Below are 6965 nucleotides of genomic sequence, written 5' to 3'. Positions count from 1 at the left end.
GACAGAGTGAGATTTCATCTCAAAAAAAAATGAAAATTCTTACCTTTCAATCATCTGCAAATAGACTTTGGCAACCAAGAATGAATCTACCAATATTTACTTCCTAAGCTGTTTCTAAAAAAAATCAAAAGGGAATCTCTTTATAATGACAAAGTCTAAAGGCAGGCTAACAAAAATGCTGAGATCAAGATGTTTAGGTCAGGCACAGTGGCTCAGGCCTGTAATCCCAGCACTTTGGGAGGCCTAAGCAGGAGAATCACTTGAGCCCAGGAGTTCAAGACCAGCCTGAGCAACATAGTGAGACCTGGGTCTCTACAATAAATACAAAAATTAGCCAGGCATGGTGGCATACCTGTAGTCCTAACTACCTGAAACGTTGAGGTGGGAGGATCGCTTGAGCTCGGGAGGTCAAGGCTGCAGTGAACAGTGATGGCGGCACTTGTACTCCAGCCTGTGTGACAGAATGAAACCCTATCTCAAAAAAAAAAAAAAAAAAAATGTTTACCAGGCTTTAAGTAGTTTATTTTGGTGGACATTATTTGTCCATAAAATAGACCTTTATAAAAGCTCAGATTTGAAACCAATAAATTAGAGCTGTAATGTAGTCTTTTCTAGCTGGTTTTAGGCCAGTTAAATATAATAGAAATCATGAAGGCAGAAAGCCAATTTGAAGCCAAAATAACTATTGAGAACATTCTGTATTTCATTAATAGGTAATGAAATTAAATCTATTAACTGCTAAAATACATATTCTACTTATTTACATAAAACTTTAGGCCTATATAATTATCATGCTTCCAAAAATAACAGCCTGGCCAGGCACAGTGGCTTACGCCTATAATCCCAACACTTTGGGAGGCCAAGGAGGGCGGATCACCTGAGGTCAGGAGTTCAAGACTAGCCTGACCAACATAGTGAAACCCTGTCTCTACTAAAAATACAAAAATTAGCCAGATGTGGTGGTACGTGCCTGTAGTCTCAATTACTTGGGAGGCTGAGGCAGGAGAATCGCTTGAACCTGGGAGGTAGAGGTTGCAGTGAACCGAGGTCGTGCCACTGCACTCCAGCCTGGGCAACAGAATGACTCCACCTCAAAAACAAATAACAGCCCAACAGCACAATACTTTTAAAACATGTTTTGATGAAATCCACAAAGGAATCATCTTTATCCCCTTGTCCCTAAACCGTCTTCTCAGATTTTGTGCCTGAATTGAAATTTTTGTGCCAGGAGAGAGTTAGAAAATAATACAGATGGCCGGGCACCGTGGTTCATGCCTGTAATCCCAGCACTTTGAGAGGCCAAGGCGGGTGGATCACAAGGTCAGGAGTTCGAGACCAGCCTGACCAACATGGTAAAACCCTGTCTCTACTAAAATACAAAATTAGCCGGGGTGGTAGCGCTTGCTTGTAATCCAGCTACTCAGGAGACTGAGGCAGGAGAATCGTTTGAATCCATGAGGCAGAGGTTGCAGTGAGCTGAGATTGTGCCATTGCATTCCAGCCTGGGCCACAGAGCGAGACTCGTCTCAAAAAAAAAAGAAAAAAGAAAAGAAAAAAAGAAAATAATACAGATATAATGAAGCAGATATAGTTTATACTGCAAGATAAAATAAATGTAGTTTATACTGTAAGAAGCATGACAGGTTTTTTTTAAATTATTGGATGATGACCATGAACTAAAAAAACAAAACAAAACTCAAAACCCAAAGCCTAGAACCTGTACTGAAAGGTTTTAATCTATAAAGATGAAAGTCAGCTTCCCCTATTTCCATTTTTCAAACCAGAAACTTTTTTTTTTTTTTTTTAGACAGGGTCTTGCTCTGTGACCAGGCTGGAGTACAGTGGTACAATCACTTCAACCTCAAACTCCTGAGCTCAAGTGATCCTCCCACCTCAGCCTCTTGAGTAGCTGGGACTATAGGCACACAACACCATTCCCGGCTCCAGAGATTTCTTTGAAACTTTCTATTAGAAAAAAAATGAAAAGAAATGGCCATTGCTTGCCATGCATGGTGGCTCATGCCTGTAATCCCAGCACTTTGGGAGGCTGAGGTGGGCAGATTACTGGAAGTCTGGAGTTTGAGACCAGCCTGACCAAAATGGTGAAACCCCATCTCTACTAAAAATAAAAAATAATTAGCTGGGAATGGTGGCGCGTGCCTGCAGTCCCAGCTACTCGGGAGGCTGAGACAGGAGAATCACTTGAACCCAGGAGGTGGAGGTTGCACTGAGCCCAGATCGCCACTGCACTCCAGCCTGGTGACATAGCGAGATTCCCATCTCAAAAACAAACAAACAAAAAAAGATCTTGTTAGTAAGGAGATAGAGTTAATTCCTCTGGGAACTTGTTTCAGACTTGGGTAGATGAAATCCTATAGCACAAAACTGAAGTGGAGGAGTGCTTTATGTAGGCAGTTGGCTCGCAGGCAACATAAACAGAAAAAAGCTCAATAAATTCAAACAAAGTTGAAGCCAAAATCATGTAGTGATATATAAGGGAGCAGTAGATATTATGAACTATGTCCTAAAGAGATGTTAAAGTAAATCAAAATCTTATAAACAGGTAAAAAAATTTCCTATGAAATTTAGAAAAACTGCTATCCATCCCAGATAGTGTTTTTTTTCCTTAAATGATTAGTGAATGACTACAAACAAATGCATTAAAAAATTTAAAAATGACAGGAAATTTGAAATACAAACTTCCAGGCTTCTGGTAACACAATTTATACCAGGGGTCAAATATTCAGGGTTGCTTCTAAATTAAAAGAAAGAAACAAACAAAAAAATCCCATTTGAGCCCGAAACATTTCATATTTGGTAAACTATTTGGGGAAACTCCACAAAATGTGCAAGCCAAGTCATTTTATTTACTCTTACACTCCAACCTTTCCATTTCATTTTGCTTCAGCAGTTGTTATAAAACTGAGCAGACAAGGCCAGGCACGGTGGCTCACACCTGTAATCCCAGCATTCTGGGAGGCCGAGGTGGGTGGATCATGAAGTCAGGAGATCGAGACCATCCTGGCCAACATGGTGAAACCCTATCTCTACTAAAAATACAAAAAATTAGCTGGGCGCCTGCAGTCTCAGCTACTTGGGAGGCTGAGGCAGAAGAATCGCTTGAACCCGGGAGGCGGAGGTTGCGATAAGCCAAGATCTTGCCATATTGCACTCCAGCCTGGGCAACCGGAGCGAAACTCCGTCTCCAAAAAAACAAAAAACAAAAAACAAAAAAATGAGCAGACAGCTGGAGCAAACCCAGGAGCTCTCTTCTAGTAACAAATTACAGGTTTGTCCTAGGCAGATAAGAAAAGTCCTTTTCTTCCAAGTACAGGCTCTTGCCACTGTTAAGGAGTGGTCACCATACTGCTTACTCCTTACTCCTGCACTGACCATTCTCACTTCCCTGGGCACCAGAGTATCAGATTGCTAGGAGCTTTGGTCTGGCACAGGGCAGTTTGCCCTCTGATTGGATGGGTGGGTGCAAGAGAGGAATAACCTGGCTGGAGTCACTGGTGACCATGACTGCTCTAGAAAGAACTTCGGAAGGCTCAGCCCCACCGGCCCTGCCAGCCCTAGCAGGCTGGTAATTATCTCCCGGGCTACAACAGAGCTCTAAGAGTTCGAGGTCTACTTCATCACAGCCTTTTCTCCCCTTCCTTCCTCTATTTGACAGTCCACTTTGCAGTGACTTAGTTCGTTAGGATGCCCTTGTGCCTCAGTTTCCCTTATTAGGACTGGACCCAGCCCTCAGCTGAGATTCAATCACCCTGTCTTCCTCTTTGCCAATATACTTTCCTCTCCAGCCTTCCTCAGTCCCTACTGGCTGGGGCTCTGCTTGGATTAAGTCAATTGCTCAAGAGCCATGACTCCTTCCTGACTTTGGTCTACTATCCTGACTCTCTCACAATCATTCCAGCTGCTTACTTTGCCCCCTGAAGATACTGATAATCAACTGAACCAGATCCTAGCTTGCCTTATCTACTCAGCCCACCTGGTTACCTTTCCCAGAGCCAGTCTAGCCAGCCAGGTTAGTTCCCCGCTTGCTCTCACCCACCCACACAATCCTGGATCCTCCTCCTTCCCATTAGCTGGTGCTGCTCGAATATTCACGTTGATAGCAGTAATTAATGGCAGTTAAGAGCTCAGTCTGTCTCAGGAACTGTCTTAAGTACATCACTACTTAAATTCATTTAATTATGACCACAACACTTGGAGAAACTGAGGCTGGGAGAGGTTGACTTGCTCAAGATCACGCAAAGAGTAAATAGCACAGCTTTAAGCTGAACCTAGACTAGATCTTGCTGATGCTAGGTAAATACTCTTAACCACTGGCCAAGGGTTCTCAAGGTTCCTTTGCCCCTTCATCTGTCCCATACATGGTATGTTTGTCGAAGGGACTGTGCAGATTTCAGCTGTGTTGCCTCCCTACAGGCCTTGGGTCTGGGCCCAGCCTTTGGACACCATTCATTAGAAAACTGGTCTTCTCTGGCAGGGGCACGGTGGTTCACGCCTGTAATCCCAGCACTTTCAGGGGCTGGCCGAGGTGGGCAGATCACTGGAGATCAGGAGTTCCAGACCAGCCTGGCCAAAGTGGTGAAACCCCATCTCTACTAAAAATAAAAAATAATTAGCTGGGCATGGTGGCAGGAGCCTGTACTCCCAGTTACTTGGGAGGGTGAGGCAGAAGAATTGCTTGAACCCAGAAGGCAGAGGTTGCAGTGAGCTGAGATTGCACCATTACACTCCAGCCTGGGCGACAAGAGTGAGACTCCGTCTCAAGAAAAAAGAAAAACAAAAGAAAACTGGTCATCTCTGCCTCTCCTATTTATGCTTCTACTACTTCAGCTGGCTTCACTGTCAGTAGAAATGGCTGACAATATCAAAGTTTATACCTCAGTGCAGACCTCTGTCAGCTCACTGAGATGTCTACAGGTTTCCCCAAGATCTAGGGAGCCCCACGTCACAGGGTTCTGGCTCAAGCCTTTTATTTTACTATTGAGACCTAAAGCTCAGAGAAGTGAAGTGACTTGTCCTGTGTCACACAGCTAGTTAATGGCAGAGTCAAGATTGAGGTTTCATGGCTTCCAAGCCACCTTGAGTAGATTGGAACCATGGAAGCCCACATTTCACAGCAGGCCTTTTGAAGACAAACTAGGTATTTTAACCTTTGACTTTTGCCTCTGTGTTTTAATCTGTGACATGGAGCAGCAAAGGAGGCCTAACTAAAAGGATGACACATGTTGCTGATGAGGGGCAAATTGTTGGAGGAATTGCTACTACCACCCATCTTTGGTAAGGACCAGGACTTTCTGAGTTCATTTACTAGTCTAGAAGCCAGGAAGATGTTCATAGATATATTCACATAATTGTGATCTAATTGACACCACAAGACAAAAGCAAATTCATGATAAGAATAGCAACTTTTGTTTAGTTTTTTTGCTGTTTTTTTTTTCTTTTTTTTTGAAACGGAGTCTCGCTCTGTCACCCAGGCTGGAGTACAGCGGTGCGAACTCGGCTCACTGCAACCTCCGCCTCCTGTCTCAGCCCCCTAAGTAGCTGGCATTACAGGCACACAACACCATGCCTGGCTAATTTTTTTGTGTGTGTTTTAGTAGAGATAGGGTTTCACCATGTTGGCCAGGCTGGTCTTGAACTCCTGACTTAAAGCGATACACCCACCTCAGCCTCCCAAAGTGCTGGGATTATAGGAGTGAGCCACCGTGCCCAGCCAAGAATAGCAACTTTAATCAAGCATTTGCTGTACACCAGAGACTGCTGTAAGTAAGCATCTGTTTGAGCCACACTACAACCCTAGGAAGAATGTACGTGCTTTTTTTTTTTTTTTTTTGAGATGGAGTCTCACTCTGTCACAGGCTGGAGTGCAGTGGCGGGATCTCGGCTCACTGCAACCTCTGCCTCCCGGGTTCAAGCGATTCTCCTGCCTCAGCCTCCTGAGTAGCTGGGACTACAGGTATGCACCATTGTACTCAGCTAATTTTTGCTTTTTTTTGTTTTTTCAGAGATGGGGTTTCACCATGTTGGCCAGGCTGGTCTTGAACTCCTGACCTCATGATCCGCCCTCCTCAGCCTCCCAAAGTGCTGGGATTACAGGCATGAGCCACCATGCCCGGCCTGGAAGAATATGCTTTATTTCCATTTTACAGGTAAGGAAATCGAGCCCTAGAGAGGTTAAGTAATTTGCCCAAGATCACACAGCTAGGAAGAGGCAGAACCAGGATCTGGAGGAAGCTGTTTACCTCTAGGGTCTACAACTCCTAACTACTGCATAAGTCTGACTCACATGGCAAATGGGGAATGGAAATTTTTGAAGATGCCCAGAAAGATACAGTGTCTGAAACTTTGTCTAGGAAGAAGAGTGAGGATCAGTTATCACTGGCATCCATATTCCTAGGTTCACAGCTTATCTACCCACTGACAGGTGGTCATGTATGAACTCAGTGGCCTACAGTAAGTTTTTCAGGGCTTGTCACTTTGCTCTAGGAAACTGTTATCCAGCCCCATGTGATTCCTGGATCACTCCGAAGTGCTTTAGAGTCACTTTAATCCTTGAGTTTAAAGTTTAAAGCAGATAAGGTATACAGAAACATAGAAAAGGAAACAAAGAAAACTAACAAAGTTTGGTAATTTTCAAATCTTGTTACACAATTCCTTGCTTGGAAAGAAATGCTCAAAATCAACAAAAGGAGGACAAAACAGGAAGTTAAAAGCATTTTATGTTTTAAGAAATTTACTGCCAGACTAAGAGTATTTCTGCCAAAAATAACATGCTTCTTTCCTACAACCTACACAATCTGGGGTTTGCTGAGAATTTGGTCAGATTTTGAGGGGTGAGACCGTAATTTCCCACCATGTTCATTTTCAAAAAGAATGTCCCAGATGTGAACACATACACTCTCTCTCTCTCTCTCTCTCTCTCTCTCTCTCTCTCTCTCTCTCTCTCT

The sequence above is a fragment of the Rhinopithecus bieti genome, unplaced genomic scaffold, assembly GCF_001698545.2.
Source record: "Rhinopithecus bieti isolate Rb0 unplaced genomic scaffold, ASM169854v2 scaffold_7414, whole genome shotgun sequence".
Classification (NCBI taxonomy): domain Eukaryota; kingdom Metazoa; phylum Chordata; class Mammalia; order Primates; family Cercopithecidae; genus Rhinopithecus; species Rhinopithecus bieti.
The sequence above is the reverse complement of the archived record's forward strand: the minus strand, read 5'-3'. Positions refer to the sequence as shown.